Below are 18,930 nucleotides of genomic sequence, written 5' to 3'. Positions count from 1 at the left end.
TGTGCATTACTTTTTACATGAAATATGTCCTTGATTACAAAGTGGAAGCAAGGACAGTAGTGTAACAACGGCCCCCGTAGCCCCTGTGGTGCTGGTGGGGGGGGGGGTGCCCGGGCTCCAGGAGGCCCTCTCAGCACAGCACCAGGCCTGAGTGAGTCCAGAGGGGGGCTCCCTCCATATTCTGTGCAGGGGCCCCCTCCAGTTTTGTTACGCCATTGAGTAAGGATGCATTCTTCTATTTGCTTTTCAAATTATGCACAATTTTCTTGAAATTCTTTGTAATAATGCAAAAGAAAATTTTGCACAGCCCTACCAAAAATGTACACCTATGAGGCTGTTTACTTTTTTCTACATTATCTTTGTGGGGATCTCAGTAACACAATAATCACGCAAATCCCTGCAGGGACTTGAGTGTGACTATTATCTCAAACTATCTTTCTGAGGACATAGGCATCACTATAATCACACACTATCTTTCTGGGGACTTCAACATGACTATCATCACAGATATCTTTGTGGGGACATGAACATGCTATAATCACACCTTATAGCTGTGGGAATCAAACATCACTACAGTCATACATGATCCCTGCAGGAACTCCCACAACTACCATTACAAACTATTGTTGTGGAGAACTGATCATCAAAATAATTTCACACAATCTCTATGAGAACCTGAACATAACTATCATCACACACTATCTTTGTGGGGACCTGAATATCAGTATATTCACACAGTATCTTTGTGGGGACTTGAACATAATTATCATCACACACTATCTGAGCTAACATGGGCATAGCTATAATCACACACTATCTTTGCGGGGATTTGAACATAACTATCATATCATACTATTATTATGAGGACCTGGTCGTTACAATAATCATACACAATCTCTGAGGGAACTATTGTTGTGGAGACCTGATCATTAAAGTATTCACCCACAATCCCTATGAGGACTTGAACATAACTATCATCACACGCTTTCTTTGTTGGAACCTGGGCACCACTATCATTACACACTATCTTTCTGGGGACCTGGTCATCACAGTTATCACACACTATTTTTGTGGGTACTAGGACATCACTATAATCACACACTATTTCTGTGGGGACTTGAACATAACTATCATCACACACTATCTTTGTGGGGACCTGTTCATCACAATAATCACACACAATCTCTGTGGGGGCTTGGACATAACTATCAACACACACTATCATTGTGAGGACCTGGTCATCACAATAATCGCCCACAATCTCTGTGGGGACCAGAATATAACAGTGTCATTGTGGGGACCTGGTCATCACAATAATCACACACACAATCTCTGTGGGGACATGAACATAATTATCATCACACAGCATCTTTGTTGGGACCTGGGCATCACAATTTCACACACAATTTCTGTGGGACTTGATCATCACAAACTATTGTTGTGGAGACCTGATCATCAAATTGATTACACACAATCTCTGTGGGGACGTTGGCATCACTATCACCACACAGTATCTTTGTGGGGATCTTGACATTACTATAATCACACACTATTCCTGTGAGGAGTTGAACATAACTATCATCACCCACTATCTTTGTTGGGACTTGGGCATCACAATTATTACACACAATTTCTGTGGGACTTGTTCATGTCTATCATCAGATACTATTGCTGCAGGAACCTCATCATGAATCTCATTACACACAGTGGGGGTCATTCTGACCCCGGCCGGCGGCGGAAGCCGGCGGCCTGGCTGGGACCGCCAGAATACCGCTGTGCGGTCAAAAGACCGCCGCAGGTATTCTGGGTTTCCGCTGGGCTGGCGGGCGACCGCCAGAAGGCCGCCCGCCAGCCCAGCGGAAAACACCCTTCCATGAGGATGCCGGCTCCGAATGGAGCCGGCGGAGTGGAAGGGGTGCGACGGGTGCAGTTGCACCCGTCGCAATTTTCAGTGTCTGCATGGCAGACACTGAAAATCTTGATGGGGCCCTGTTACGGGGGGCCCTGCAGTGCCCATGCCATTGGCATGGGCACTGCAGGGGCCCCCAGGGGCCCCACAACACCCCATACCGCCATCCTCTGCCTGGCGGCCAAAACCGCCAGGAACAGGATGGCGGTATGGGGGTCGGAATCCCCATGGCGGCGCAGCTAGCTGCGCCGCCATGGAGGATTCCCCAGGGCAGCGGAAAACCGGCGGTACACCGCCGGTTTTCCGTTTCTGACCGCGGCTGTACCGCCGCAGTCAGAATGCCCAAGGGAGCACCGCCAGCCTGTTGGCGGTGCTCTGCGGTTGTTGGCCCTGGCGGATTTTACCGCCAGGATCAGAATGACCCCCTATATCTGTGTGGTATTGAACATGGGTATTACTCTTATAATACATATGAGCATTCAATCCTTATATAAAAGCTCTTCTTTAATTTCCTTATTATAAGTGACTTCTAACATCCCTATCAAGTTGTAAGAAATGTAGCTGCTCAACTGCAATAACTTATTACAGTCAGAGTCAGCACAGTGCCTACTGTTTGAGTCAGCAGCTGAGAGGAAAGGCAGATCAAAAAGCATAGTTAAAGCTGCACTTTAAAAAACAAAAATGAACACTTGTATTTTCTTATTTTGTTCCGGTTTGTGAGATGAACATTGATAAGTAGAAAGGAGATATGCATGGCTAGATGTCTATCTAGCCACACTTTAGGTAATTATAGGAAAGATAGACTAGCTCTGCATGGTTCGGAAAATTCTGAGCTACAGTATTTTTTTTAATTGGACTTGTGTTAAGCTGATTCACATACTTTATTTGCAACAAATATGTAACAGTTTTAGTATGTTAATTTTGCTCTAGAATTCTAATTTTATTCTTAATATTTTCAAACATCCTATCTCGTTCATATTAATGAGCACCAGGAGAAGGATTTCAGTGGTTTATGAGATGGGTGATGGTAAGACCATGAATTATAAGAAATCAAGTACCCCTGGCATACATTCTAATTATATTGCACTCCAAGTTGGAGTTCCATGACTCTATAAAGGAATTCGTCGTTCAACTCCATTCCTTCATATGACAGTAGTCCTTGGTCACAATATCCTTATAAAGTATGTCCAGATGATACTTTATCATATCTATTGTCACAAGGTACCTCTATGGGCAATCAAATATGACTGTAATTAAACATTATCTCTGATGATTCCTCGGCATCACTGCAATCACACACTATCTCCTAGGGTATTTGAAGTTACTATAATCACGGTATCTCTGCACAGGCCTATGCATCACTGTAATCATCTACTATCACTGTGGGTTGAACACGAGTATCATGCCATACTATCACTGTGGGAACTTCAAAAACACTATCATCGCACACTATCTTTGTGGGGACCTGGACATCACAATAATCACACACTATCTCTGCGGAGACTTGAACATACCTATATTCACATGCTATGGGGCATACTTACAAGCCCCTAGCACCACCAGAGCGTGACGTTTTGGGATGCTCCAGTGGCACTGTGCACTGCATCATACTTACAAGGCAGCACTAAGCCACTTTTTGTGGCTTAACACCTCCTTGTAAATATGGGCCCCTCCAATGCAGTTTTCTTTGGCAGAGGGGCGTACAATGGGAGTTGCTGTAGACGTTCCACTGAAACACCCATTGCTTTTGACACTGCCCCAGATTTACACAACCGAGGGGTGGTGTTAGCATGGCACAAGGAGGAGAAATACTTTTATTTCTCTTTGTTTTTGCTTTTTATATGTGTGCTGCATTTTGCAGCACACATAGAGCAAAATGCCATGAATTATTGTTTATGCAGGAAGGTATCCCTTCCTGCACAATAACAATCATTCAATAATAGCGATTTGCTACTTCTATGTCTGCTGCATTCTGCAGCACACATATAAATGCCAAATCGCCATTGTAGATTATTTATGTGCAGGAATGGACACCTTCCTGCACATAAACAATAATCCCCTTCAATGCAGACACCCGTGCACTTTGGTGCAAGGATGCCTGCATTGGCAGCTAAAGTTTGCACCAGGGCTAGGGGAAACTCAGAGGTGCGCCATATTTTTGTAACTACGGTGCATCCCTGCTTTTCAGAACTGACACAGCATGGTGTTGCCATTTTTACGCAGCGCTGCACCAGTTCCTTGTAAATCTGGCCCCATATATCTTGAACATACTATGTCAGCCAGTTCTTCAACATTGATATAATCACATGTCATCTCTAAGAGGACTAACAATACAAAAAAACATTAAACAGATAATACCTTGTCGTGAATTTGATGAAAATGGAGCCTGACAGTCTAACTCTGGCTTTCTCACTTAACCCCATTGTATGTTCAATGGCAAGTCAATTATTTTGCCTGTGTGTCCTTCCTTAGCCCTTAACATTTGTGGGCACTTAGCAATAGTTAGTGTCTGTGACTCCCTTTATGTAGACTAGATTGTCTGAATGTTTGTGATGAGCACAGTATTATCATCAAAACCCATTTCGTGTGCACCCCTAGGACAAATACATCTATTTATATATGAACAAACTATCATAAAATCTAGGTAGAACACTGGCAATTACACATTTACCCATTTGGTTGTGAATGAATGAAATGAAAAATGACAGTTTTGGAGTAAGTCCTCACAAGGTTAGCAACACGTGTTCAGGTCCCCATAATGATGGTTCTATGCACATGAATAAATAAAGCTATATTTGCAAATTTGAAACAGGATCCTGTATTCTGATTTTTTTCTTAATATTTTTCTATTATTTGTACATTTTGAAACCATTGGGAAAGGTTAGTTCCCACAAGGCTGGTATCCACACATAGTCCCCACAAGGATGGTAACACGTGTATGCATGTGTGTGTGTGTGTGCGTGCGTGTGTGAATGAATGAATGAATGAGTGTCAGTGTGCATGTGTGTCCCGCCCCCCTCCCTCCTAAATTTACCGGCCGCCACTGCTGATACCCTTTGGGCATTCTCCCCCCTGCAGTCTTGAGTGCTCGTTCTGAGAGGGCTGAGGTGGTCGTAGCTCTATAGCTGAGACCTGCCCGCTGTCAGTAGGGAGAGAAGTCGTTTTTGGTTTTCTAATGATAAGAAAACACCCTGGTAACATTGTGAGCCCAAAAAAACAAGGAAAGAAGAAGACAACTTTATCGTATTCGTTTTTCAGGCAGTTTTGGATCTTCTCTTGAGTGCTATCACTGCCATTGAGAGCCGCAGATCAAAAATATTTACTTCACTGTTTTTAGAACCAACTAAGTTCTTGGAGATTCAAGAGAAGACGTTCAGAAGCACGCCTCAGTTTGGTGTTCCCCATGATTAACAAAATGGGTGCCACTGAAAGAGTGAAAAGCAGCCCCATCCAGCAGATTGTGGCCTCCAAAGTACCTATCTGAAAGATATTCTGCCGAATTACTGTGGCCATCAGGAAGAAGAACACGTAGATGAAGAGTTGGGATACCACTGTTTTGGCGGCCTTGAAGTGAACTTCCAAATGAGGCTTGTTGAAACAAGGCAAGTTCTGCTCCATGTTCCGCTTGTGTATGTAGAGGGATCGGATGATCAGCGTAGAAGAGGCCACTCCAATGACTAATGGAAAGCACAATCCTACGATGGTTGAAACAACTACGAAGTAAGAAGTCTCATATATTTCACTTATTTCATGGGTGCCGTTTTCTGTGAGATTGCTCGTCATGCCCTGATTGTATTCATGACTTAAAAAAAAATTGACTGCAGGAGCACTCACTATGAGGGATAACACCACTCCCCAAACCAGCAGGTACCGAATTACTTCTGGCAACCTCATCTTGAGCCTCCTGAAGACAGGATGCTTAAAGTCCACAATCCTCAAGCAGTAGAACACAGATTGACAGGTTGAGAACCAAAAAGTGGTGACTCCTAAAAAGAGAAAGATACTGGAGAAAGCCCAGCCAAATTTGATCTGGCACTGAAAACCACTGCAAAGGAACATCAAGAAATGAAATACACCTATTGTACCCTGGAATAAAATTTCCACCAATGCTAGCATCATGAGGATGATGTCAACAGAGTTAATGCTCCTGCCATTTGTCCAGTATAGAAGAATCACAACAACAATAAATGTGTTAATAGCAATTCCGATCACTGTTTCAGTGCCGATGATGGTCAAACAAACAACATGCCCAGTGCTCACCATGGTCTTCCCTCAATTGACCTGCAACTGGTCTTCCTAGGTTCTTTGTGGGTAATGTTCCTGCTGCCAGAAAGCAAGTTCTGTGATTAAGGTCTGAGCTCTCAAGGAGGGCTCATTTCTACGCTGTGAGCCTATCGTGCTTCAAATCATACAGAAACTATAATCCATTTCTATCCATCCTGTTTATTTCTGAAAGAATGCAAATGTGGGGAGTGCCTCATAAATCCTTAGAGCAAACCACAAATTTGCCTTAAAAGCTTTCAGTATTCAAATTACACACCGTTTATTTTTAATGTGCACAGCTGACTACACAGAGCTGGCACTTGCGCATCTTGGTGGTTCTGTTTAGGAGTTGGAAAACCAGATTAGTCTAAGCACACATGTGCCTTAGCCTTATGACAAGGGATTGTTCTGCTCCAGATCTGGTGCTGTGAACATAAACTAGCTAATGTTTACACCTTCTGTGAAATGGACTAAGGGTACGATTTAGAGTTTGGTGGACAGGTTTCGAAGTCACAAATGTACTGTCTCTATCAAACCCTCAGTTTGCCTGCTCTATTTATAGATATCCGTACCATCATCTTTCTGATGGGGGTGCTCTCACTGGCTCTGTTGTCACAAAGCTTACGCCCACAGGTTGAGCATGTTGGAGTAAGGACATCAGACCACCTGTCCTATATTAGAGCAGACAGTCTGATGTTTTTATTCCTGTCTGTCACTAACAGAAAAAAAACTGGAGGTATTAGACACAAAATGACCACCACAAACTGGGAGAAGACCCCACGGTGTGGAGGTCATTAGTATATTTTTTCCAAAACTAAACTCCCAAAACTAAACTGTGTGTGTCAGCCTGACAGACAGCGGGCCACACACCAAACTTGCAGTGCTTTCCAATGAACTGCCGTAATGACTAGTCCTCTGAAGCCAGAAGGATCACTAGTTAAGTAGCAGTGATCTCTAAATAAGGCAGGCAGAAGTCCGCCAGGGTGGCTGAAGTTAGGTCCTCTGCCACACTGATGGACAGAGGGGCCGCCTGTCAAAGTAGAAATCAAGCCCCAAGCCAGGGGCGTAGGAGACAATACATTTCTGGGGGGGACAGGGACAGCCTTGGGGACTTTCAATCAACCCTATACAAATCGCTCGTTGTTTACGAACTGCATGCTCCGATAAATATACACAATCATATATATTGGAAGTGAAATAGGGAGAAAGGAAGGCATGTTTTCACAGTCTGAAAGTATCTTTAATTGTTCTTTACATTCACAAAGTAATTAGCTCAAATGTGAAAATAACATGTTGATTAACCTTGCATCTTCATGCACCAAGCAAATAAAGGTAGGAGGGTAAAAGGGAAGAACACACCCTTTGCGCCCCACACCCACCATGCCCTTCGCCTCATGCCAATTGGAACCGCACTGGAGATATCAAAAGCGATTAGGTACAAGAGTTGTAAACTGTGCTCGGAAACCATAGTTCTAATAACACTTCTACTCCTGTGTGTGATCTTGGGCAGCTCAGCTCCACATCAGTCATAACTAGAAGCATTTCAACTGAAGAAGCACTTGCAGTTACAGGCTATATAAACATGGATTCTCTAATCTCTGTATAAACTGCAGTCACTAATTTCTTTAGAAACGGCTGTTTGTGATGCACCAAGTCACTGCGTATAAAGAAAAGACATTCACTGATTCTAAAGAAAAGACATCGGAAAATGACTATGATAAGGTTATTACAGTCGAGTTCTGACATTACAGTGCCTTCTGCCAGAGCTAGCAGCCAAGGTAAAAGGCAGATCAGGTCACAGAGCATAATTAATGCAGCTGTTTAAAGCAAAAAATGGAATGTTGCTTTTCTTTCTTCTGCTCTACTTTAATAGCTTGGAATGACAGAAGCTATGCACTAAGGTTTTAAATGGTTTGTGGGAAAGTTGGTGGTGTGACCATGTATTATATGGGGTAAAATACCCCTGGCATTCATAAGGATATTGCAAGTCACCTTGAAGGTCATACCGTATAAACAAGCATTGGCAAAGCCAATAAGTCTCGCCTATGCAAGTTCCATTGCCTTTGCAAATGTGTTTTAGCCGTGCTGTACACTAGTGAGACTACTATTCAGCATGGCTCAAAGTTAATGGCATAAAGGAGAATAATGTGTCATCGACTGGTGTGGTGTAGTGTCATGGAGTGAGTAGAGTGTCCTAAAATGGAGCAGTAAACTAACTTTAAAGGAACAGGGGTCCCTTGAATAAAATGCAACACGACTCCCATAAACAATGATATTGAAGTATTATGCATTTGGGGCGTGGCCAAGATGGCGGCATGAGTGGACGTGTTTGTCCGTGCTCCGCCGCCTAGGCCTCCAACACAGCTCTGCGACCCCAGCTGGGGTGAATTTGGGCGGCCTGGGGATCGTGCCAGACGCCCCAGACAGCAGGGTGCCCCAGGGGGCCCGGGGCGCCTGTGGAACCGCCGAGTGGGAGCGCGGAGCCGCGTGGCCGGTGCCGGCGCCTGCAGCAGGCGGGCACAGCTTGCGGCGGTTCGGGCCGCGTGGTGGCTGTTGTACCTGGCAGCCTGACGGCCTTGAGGAGTGGCGCGGCAGCGGCCCAGGAGGGCGCCGCACAGCTGGTGCTCGGCGGGGGCAGTACTGTGCTCCAGACGTGGCGTGGAGCGCCGAAGCCTAAGGGCTGCAGGGCCTAGGCCCCTGGCTGGGGAAACAAGTCTGCCGGTACACTGATGGGCAGCCGGATCTGGGCGAAGAGCGGCCCTTGGTGACGTGGGACCCTGGGTCCATTGATCGGCGGTGAAGGTGGCCCGCGGTTGACCCTGCTGACGCCGAGGCACAAGGAGCGCTGGAGAAGTGACGTACATTGCCAGTGAGAGGAGAGGTTAGTGGTGGCTGGTGACTTTGGTGGGCCTAGGGTGGCCCGACCCCCGGGCGTACTTTTGAGGAGGCTTCGATTGAGCAGGACGCACGACGCAGTGAGGGAGCTGGAGTGATGGCGGCCGCTAAAGGCAAGCGGGAACGGACTGTTAGAGACATTCTCACCGGGGCTCGCCCAGTGCCGGGCGAGGCTCCTGAGGGGCCACCTGCTGCGAGGTCTCCGGAGGAGAGGGGCGAGGTGGAAGAGAATGAAGGGGCCCCAGTTACGAGGGGCTTTCTTGCCTCCCTGTTCGACTCGCTCCGGAGTGATCTCCAACAGCTTTGGAGGGACATTTCCCATGAGGTAAAAGAGCTGAGAGCAGAGGTCACCTCCTTAGGTGAGCGGGTGGGACAGGTCGAGGACGGTGAAATCTCCCGGGGAGAGGAGGTGTCGGATCTCCAACAAGAATGCATTCACTTGCGGGAGCAACAGGATCTCCTTCAGCTTGCGGTGGAGGACCTAGAGAACTGGTCACGCAGGCATAATATCCGCATTAAGGGAGCACCGTCTGGGGCTGAGAAGGAGGACATCGGAGAGTTCGTGGTGGAGTTATTCCATTCAGTTCTTGGCCTGGAGGAGTCCCGAGAGATTGGGCTTGAGAGAGTGCATCGGGTGGGTCGGGCTCGAGGTGATGGAGATCGCCCTCCGGATCTCCTGGCATGCTTCCACAACTATGGGCTCAAGGACAGTATATTGCAACGAGCACGCAATTTGCAGCGGATCCAATTTAGAGGGCTCCAGCTTCAATTATTTCAGGACCTTTCGGCATGGACTTTGCAGCGGCGGCGTGAATTTAAGCCTGTTACGGAACATTTGCGAGCGCAGGATGTCTCATACTCTGGGGGCCACCTGTTCCGCCTTATCTTTCGCTGGGAGGCGCAGCTCCATCAAGTGAAGTCCATATTGGAGGCGAACCGGATCCTGGGCCTGGTGGAAGGTGGTCAGGACCTGGGTGCGAAGCCGGGCCCGAGCGGGGAGGACCGTCCGAGCTGGAGGAGAAAGGAGAGAAGGAGGAAGCGACAGCGAGCTACCGCATCGGAGCAATTATCGGAGCAGCAGTCCGCAGTGAGCAATGTAGCAGCTGGGACTAACATTTAAGACTGGGGCGTCTGAGGGCGGCTGTTTAGCACTGGGTCGCTTATTTGCTCGCCTACGGGCTGTCAAGGAGGGGCCTGGGCGGCGGGGTGGACGGGCCCAGCTGGTGAACTTGAGGAGGTTTCACGGCCCAGTTGAGACTTTTTCCTCTTTGGAGATGAGAGTGAGAGGACTTTATGGTTGTGAGCACCTGTTGTGCGCAATGGTTGTTTGTTGCTGTGCTTCCCTGGGAGTCCGTTCTAGGAGTAGTGTTGGCCGAGCAGCCCCGTGCTCTTTTCCCCTGGGTAACCCTCTCCCTGTGACGATATGACAGTTAAGTGTATAAGTTTGAATGTTCGGGCGCTTAACAACCCAACCAAGCGGCTAGCGATACTGTCAGGTCTAGAGAAATCTGGGAGTCACATTTGCCTATTACAAGAGACCCACTTGTTACACAAAGATACGTTTTGCATGCGCTCACGATGGTTCCCTAGGCAGCTTTGGTCCTCAACTACTACGAAACATACGGGGGTGGCAATACTGCTCTCGAGGATGTTTGCTGGGGAGATAGTTGGGAAGATACATGAAGTCCCAGGTAGGTTCCTGGCTATTAGAATGCAGCTTGGGGCGTTTTCTTTCACCTTGCTTCCCTTTATGCTCCAAATTCCCAGCAGGAGGCTTTCCTGAGACAGTCAATCTCCCCTATACTTAGTTTGCAGGTAGCACCATTTTGATAGGGGGTGATTTTAATCTAGTGATGGACAATGAGCTCGACTGCTCGGGCCAACGCTTTGGGCAGACTGGGCTGTGTCGGAGATGGGGTGTCAATGGCTACTTGAGTGTGGATTGGAGGATTTGTGGAGGAAGTCCCATCCTACACTCCGATATTATTCCTTCTACTCTGCGGCGAGCAAGACTTACGCACAGCTTGATCTTTTCTTGGCATCGCAAGAGTTTATGTCCCGGGTTAGAGAGGCTACGATTGAGCCCAGGGCCTTGACTGACCATGCCCCTATTACTGTTGAACTGGCCATGGAGGTAGGTCACGTCGGTGCCCCGAGCTGGCGCTTTAAGGACTCCTTGCTTCAGAGTGAGTCAGCGGTGGAGTCGCTTCGACATGCGATTGCGGACTATATTGTCTTTAATGATGACGGCAGCGCCTCCATGGAGACTTTCTGGGAGGCGTTGAAGGCAGTAGTGCGGGCGAGGTAATGGCATTGTCAGCGAGGGATAATAGGGCGAGGAGAGAGGAGTTAGAGCAGAGAGTGGCTGTCCTGGAGCGTTCCCATAAATCGACTGGTGCGCCCAGAATCTGGCGAGAGTTAGAGAAGGCAAGGCAGCAGCTGAAGCGACTAGACTGGGATAGGGCGGAGTACGCAGTAGTACGTCTGAAGCACAAATATTATATTGGGAGCAATAGATGTGGAAAGCTCTTCGCGCACCGGTTGCGAGCGCAGCGTGCGGCGTCGACAGTCAAACAGATTCGTTCCCCTTCCGGTGAAATGGCCTGTGGGAGTGCTCAGATTGCTGAGGCCTTTGTGGGGTTTTACCAGGGTTTATATGCGGCGGATGAGGGGGACGATGCGGCCCTGGACTCTTACTTAGAGGGCATAGCAATCACTCCTCTTGGGGAGAGGGAGGCGATGTTATTAGACCAGCAGATAAGGCCAGAAGAAGTTATATCGGTGATTTCCTGCTTGAAGAATGGGAAGTTCCCCGACCCAGATGGGTTCACAGCATTGTTTTGTAAGACCTTTTGTGTGGAGCTCGCCCCGCTACTCACACGGCTTTTTAATTCCTTTCGGACGATGGGGACCCTGGCGCCGAGCATGCTGGACGCTACTATTGCTGTTATACATAAATCGGGTAAGAATCCAGAGGACTGTGCTTCGTATAGGCCGATCTCGCTTCTGAACATAGATGCCAAATTATTCACGGGGATGCTTGCCTTCCGCCTTAATTCTTATGTGACGGGTCTTATTGATCCCAATCAGTCAGGTTTCATTCCAAATCGACAATGCGGTGATAATACGAAGCAGCTTTTGCATCTGCTAGATAAAATTGATAGATCTCATAGAGAGGCGCTTTTTCTCTCTATCGACGCTGAAAAGGCGTTTGATAGGGTTCATTGGCCATACCTCTTCCGGGTCTTGAAGCTCTTCGGTTTGGGCCCAGGCTTCAGATCTTGGATCCAATGTGCTTACCGCTCCCCTAGAGCGGCAGTTCGAGTCAATGGTGTGCTCTGTGCGTCGTTTCCGGTTGGGCGTGGGACTAGACAGGGTTGCCCACTTTCTTCCCTCTTGTTTGCGCTATGTATGGAGCCCCTCGCATAGCATTTGCGAGATAGCCCCTTGGTTTCTGGTGTGAAATTTGGCAGAGACCACCATCTTATTACCCTATACGCAGACAATGTGATTCTTACACTTGCGGAGCCTGCTACCTCTTTGCCTGCACTTATGGAATTATTAGTTGAGTTTAGCCAGGTTTCGGGATTTTAAATAAATATGCAGAAGTCTCAGGTCCTTGGTCTGTTTTTGAGCACAGACCATGAGGAAGATTTGAGAGCTTGATATTCCTTTATTTGGTCGTCCTCGTGCCTTTCCTATCTGGGGGTTGAGTTAGCAACATCTGCTGCAAAAACGGTGAGCCTGAATTACAAGAAGCTGGTATGCGATATACAGCGGGATCTGGAGTTATGGGGGAAACATAAGCTGTCTTGGCTGGGTAGGGTAGCTGCTGTCAAGATGACAGTTCTGCAGTGAATATTATATATATTTCAGGTGCTCCCATTGGCCCTACCCCCCCGGACGATTGCCACCCTACAATCTGCGGTCCTGAGATTTATATGGGAGGGTCGACCGGCGCGTCTACCGCAGCAGGTTTTATACCGCCACAAGAGCAGTGGGGGACTAGCGATCCCGTGTCTTCTGAGATATTTTCAGGCAGCACAGCTGCGCTTTCTTGTAGAGTGGAGTCACCCACTCACGGAGAAACACTGGTGCTTTATGGATCAGGCCGTGGCGGACTCTCATATTTGGAAGGAGCCTTGGCTCCGGCGTAGACATTGGGCTGGAGGTCTTTATGCGTCCCAGATCACTGGGACAACGCTGCGGGTATGGGATACGGTGGCTTGCCGTTTAGGGCTGACTTCTTTCCCTTCCCCGATGACCCCCATAGGTGCGAACCCTGATTTTAAGCCTGGACTCCGTCTGGAAGGCCTGAGACGTTGGTATGAGGGGGGCTGTAGGAGGGTGGGAAGCCTTTTTGATGAACATGGGGTTTTATCCTTTGACCAGATGAGAGAGGCCTATGGCCTAGTGGAGGCGGATAGGCTGATGTATTATCAGGTTCAGCACTGGGCTCTCTTGCCGGCGAAAAGAGCTTTGATGGATAGGCCTCTCACACCATTTAAGAAATGGCTGTTCCTGAAGAGGGATGATAGGAGAATTATCTCGGAGCTCTATCGCCTTCTGCAAGGAGTAAGCCCCCCGCCTAAGTCAAAGGGTCAGCTGAGATGGGAGAGGGAGCTGGAGAGAGAACTCTCGGATGAGGAATGGGACAGCATATTCTATAGAATACATCATACAGCATATAGTGCTGCAGGGACGGAGACATCATATAAAGTCGCCTCTTACTGGTACTACACTCCAGCGCGGTTGCACGCATTGGATCATGATAAGACAGACCTTTGCTGGAGAGGGTGTGGAGCTACAGGCACACTGGTACATTTGCTTTGGCACTGCCCCAAGTGATATTGTTACTGGGAAAACATTATAGATGATATAGACGCAGCGTTCCAGGTTAAGATCCCAAGATTCCCATCGTATGTCCTACTGGGGCTGCCCAATCCTCTTACTTTTCCTTTAGGATCTCTAAAAGGGAGGCAGATAGCCCTAGCATTCAATGCAGCGTTGCAATTGATTCTAGCTCTCTGGGGTACAGATAGGGTCCCGACTCGTGTCTCATGGCTCCAGAAGCTCTGGTTTATTCTTGCAATGGAGAAACTTATATTAGCCTCCCAGCAGCGGGTAGAAGATCTGTGCGCATTGTGGAAGCCGTTTCTTCGGCTTCTTTCTGCAGAATTTACTGAGCTGACATGCCCGACCTACCTGAGAGTTTTGAGGCTGATTTGAATCATTGGCTGGAGTGCTGCGGGGTGGGTTGCTAGAGGGGGAATGCGCTTGGATGATGTAGGGGTTAAGGAGGGGAAGGGTAGAAGGATGACACGGTCTCTTGGAGGGAAGCATTGTTGAAATGTTACTTTTTGTATGTTTATGTGGTTCTCATCTGCGGAACTGACATTCTGGATGACTATTGGACATCGCCAGTGGGCACACGGCTTAGCAAGGAGAAGATTCTCTGAGGGGTCCCTTTGAGCTTGGTTTTGGGACTCATGAGAGAGATCTTTGTATGAAGATACGATATTGCTACTGTGCTGATATATTTCATTTCTGTCCTGCGATGAGTGGTGGTTTTGTACGTTTATATTTTTTATAAAACAATAAACAGATTTGATCTTAAAGTAGTATGCAAATGGAATGTTTCATACATTTATTCAATCAAAATATAAAAGATCAAATGTAGTGGGAAAACATCAACAGGAGAAATCGAGAAAAACTGGTATTCGGGCATTTCACAAGTTATCTGGATGACCCAATGTCGCCAAGTACAAGAAAAATGTAAAAAAGTAACCTATATAGTACAGTGGTTTAGAGGAGGCTGGCCTGGTTTGTATTGGGTACCTATGGTACTTACACCTTATACCAGGTCCAGGTATTCCTTATTAGTGAAATGTAGGCAGTGTCTAGAAGCCAGGCTCTCTAGGGGTAGCTGTAGCCAAGGCTTATCTAGGAGAGATGCAAAGCTCAGGCAATACCACTGTAGTCACACAGCACTCACACACATGAAAGAAAATACTCAGTGTTACAAAAATAAAGGTACTTTATTTTAGTGACACAAATGCCAAAAATACCATAAAGACTATACTTCCTTAGGAGGTAAGTAATACACCAATTATATACACTAGTATGCAGCAATAGCAATAAAAACAGTTAGAAAAGTGCAATTAGTGAAAATCACAATGATTATGAAATGGGCCTAGGGTAAACACAAACCATATACTAAGAAAGTAGAATGCGAATGTCGGTTTCCCACCTAGGCAAGTGTGGTGTGTAGAGGGGCGCTTGGAGTATTAGAAAACACCAAAGATAAGTAATAGAACCCACCCCAGAGCCCAGGAAAGCTGGAGTAAATCACAGTAACTTTCCTAGAACACACAAGAACACGAGAAAGAAGATAATGCAAGAACCAGAAGATACTTCAAGACACAAAGGGGGGATTCCTGGACCTAAAGACCTGTGGAAGAATGGGATTATGTCCAAGAAGCACAGAAGAGTCCAGGGAGCACAGGAGCCCCTGCTAACCCGAATCAAGGTGCAAAAGAAGAACCACTGGTGAAGAACAACAGTCAGTACTGCACCCAAGAAGATGGATGCGGGTTCCTGGTTGGTGCAGATGATATCCCACACCGGATGGATGATTGCAGTCTGGTTTGCGTTGCTGGATTCCGCCAACAAACCTTGGCACACGCAAAGCTCACGGTTAGCAGAAAATGGCACTGCCTGGGACCAGGAAGAACCTGGTTGATTCTTCCCACGAGGAGGAGTCAGAGGGGGCTCTCAGCAACTCAGAAGCTGTGCATTGCAGGAAGGAGTGCTGGGGGCCAGAGTTACATTGTGCACAAAGAATTTCATAGAAGGATGCCAACAAGCCTTGGCAACTGAAAAACATGTGATGAACAGGGTTACTGTCTTGCGTGGGAAGGCAAGCTCTTACCTCCACCAAAGTTGGACAGTAGGATGTCAGGACCATCAGGACCACTTCAGTCCACCATCCGTGATGTAGGATCCATGCAACTCAACAGGAGAGGGGACCCAAGCAGATGGTCGTCGTTGCAGAGAGGTGCCTGCTGAAGCAAGGGAGTGACTCCTTCACTCCAAGGGAGATTCGTTCATTCTTCTGTTGCAGGTTGAAGACAGGCTGTCCTCGGAGGATGCACGACCGGTAAACAGTTGCATTTGCTGGCAAGAGCTGAAGATACAATGTTGCAGAAGTTGTCTTTGCTTCGTTGTTGCAGTTTGTGGAGTTCCTGGATGGTCCAGATGCAGTTTCTTCAGTGAGAAGGTGAAGTAAAGGATGCAGAGGATACCTGCTGGAGTCTTGCAATCCGAATCTGAAGAACCTCCCAAAGGAGAGACCCTAAATAGCCATGAAAGGGGGGTTGGTCAGCTAAACAGGTAAGCACCTACCAGGGGACGGCTCTGACACCACCTGCTGGCACTGGCCACTCAGATGCTCCCAGAGTTCGCTGCCAACTTAAAATTCAAGATGGCAAAACACAAGGACCCTCTGGAGGAGCTCTGAGCACCACACCTGGGGTGGTGATGGACAGGGGAGTGGTCACTCCCCTTTCCTTTGTCCAGTTTTGTGCCAGAGCAGGGACTGGGGGTACCTGAACCGGTGTACACTGGATTATGCAAGGAGGGCACCAAATGTGCCCTTCAAAGCATTTCCAGTGGCCTGGGGAAGGAAGCTACGCCTCCCAAGCCTGTAACTCCTATTTCCAAAGGGAGAGGGTATAACACCCTTCTCCCAAAGGAAATCCTTTGTTCTGCCTTCATGGGCTTGAGCTTCTCAAGCAACAGGAGGGCAGAAACCTGTCTGAGAGGTGGCAGCAGCTGGGCCTGCCTGGAAAACCTCAGAAGGCTGGAATGGCAATACTGGGGGTCCTCTAAGGAGCCCCCAGAGTGCATGAAATTATACAACCAATGCTTGCAAGAGCCTTGGGTTATGATTCCAACATGTTTGATACTAAACATACCTATGTTTGGAGTTATCATTATGTAGCTGGGAATAGGTAGTGACCTATTTCAAGTACATGTGTAAAATGGCATCCCCGCACTCAGGAACTCTGGGAAAATGGTCCTGGGGGTCGTGGGGGCACCTCTGCTAGTGCAGGGGTGCCCTCACACACAGATACTCTGCACCCTGCCCTCAGGGCTGGAGGGTGTGCTATAGGGGTGACATATAAGTGACCTGGTGCAGTGTAACTGGCAGTGAAAGGGTGCATGCACCTTTTCACGCAGGCTGCAATGGCAGTCCTGCAGAAGCCTTTGCATGGGCTCCCTATGGGTGGCAAAAGAAATGCTACAGCCCACAGGGATGCCCTGGAACCCCAATGCCCTGGGTACCTAAGTACCATATACTAGGGACTTATAAGGGGGCACCAGTATGCCAATTTGGGGTGAAATACTGGGTTACCAGTATGCAACAACCATAATTTAAGGGAGAGAGCATAACTACTGGGGTCCTGATTAGCAGGATCCCAGTAGACACACTCAAACACACTGGCAAACAGGCCAAATGTGGGGGTAACCAAGCTGGAAGAGGCTACTTTCCTACAAGGTTAGCACCCACAATAATAATTTACAAGCTTTTATACACCGACTTTTACATGAATGACTCAAATAGTGAATCGAGAAGTCATTAGCTCATAGTGCCTATGCTTGTGCCAACTTATGTACAATATCACAAATTCAAGTCAAGGTACTTTGGCCGACGATATTTAGATCCCCTAGACAAGTATCAGGATCATCCTAAGCCTTCGTTAAGCTTGAGTTAAAAGGGTTACAGAGTGCTTCTAACCAAAACGGCGAAGATAAATCGGACTCACTTCTCATATGAGTGAGAAGGCAATCAATGGAGATCTGAATCTCTAATCAAGCGCCAATGCCATAAAGTAGTAGAAGAGTGAAGTAGTGTCACAGTGTAATAGAGTGGCAGAGTGTCGTAGAGTGGAAAGGCATAAGGAAGAGTGAACTGGAGTAGAGTGAAGGTAAGTAATGTGAAGTGGCATAGAGAAAGTTGGGTAGAGTGTTACAGTGAACATAGTACATTGTTGTATAGTGGAGTGGCAGAGAGGGTTGTGCAGTGGTGTTGAGTAGAGTATCATAGATTGAAGTGGCATAGAGTGGTGTGGAGGGCATGCAGTGGAGTAAAGTGGAATGGAGTGGCCTATAGGGAGTTGTGTAGGGAGTTACACAGTGGAGAAAGTGTTAAAGTTTGATGGAATAGAGTATCAGAGTCTAGTATCATGGATTGTAATGTCAGAGTGAAGTGTCATAGAGTGGAGTTGGGTGGTCTAGAGTGAAGTGGCATAGAGTACAGTGGCGCAAGGTAGATTGGTGTAGAGTGCAGTGGTATAGAGTGCATTGGTTTTGAGTAAAGTGGTGTAGAGTGCATTGGCGAATACTGCACTGGTTTAGCGTACAGTGCAGTAGCGTAGAGTGATGAAAAGTAGAGAGGAGTATAGTTCAGTGGCAGAGTGCAGTGTTGCAGAGTAGAGTGTCATAAAGGGAAGTGCTGTTGAGTAGAGTGGCATAGAATGCATTGGTGTAGAGTGCAGTGATGTAGAGTGATGCAGAGTAGAGAAGAGTGGCGTAGAATACAGTGGTGCAGAGTAGAATAATGTGGCATAGAGTGCAGTGGCATTGAGTAGATTGCTGCAGCGTACAGTATAGTGGTGAAGGGTAGATTGTTGCAGAGTGGAACATAGTGATGTAGAGTGCAGTAGCATAAAGCGGTGCAGAGCAGATTGGAGTGGTGCAGGGTACATTGGCGTGGTGCAGGATAGATTAGACTTGCATAGTATAGAGTAGAGTTGCGTAGATTGCAGTGGCATAGAGGAGCTGATTTCAAAGTAGAGTGA

The sequence above is a fragment of the Pleurodeles waltl genome, chromosome 7, assembly GCF_031143425.1.
Source record: "Pleurodeles waltl isolate 20211129_DDA chromosome 7, aPleWal1.hap1.20221129, whole genome shotgun sequence".
Classification (NCBI taxonomy): domain Eukaryota; kingdom Metazoa; phylum Chordata; class Amphibia; order Caudata; family Salamandridae; genus Pleurodeles; species Pleurodeles waltl.
Note: the sequence above shows the minus strand (reverse complement) of the source record.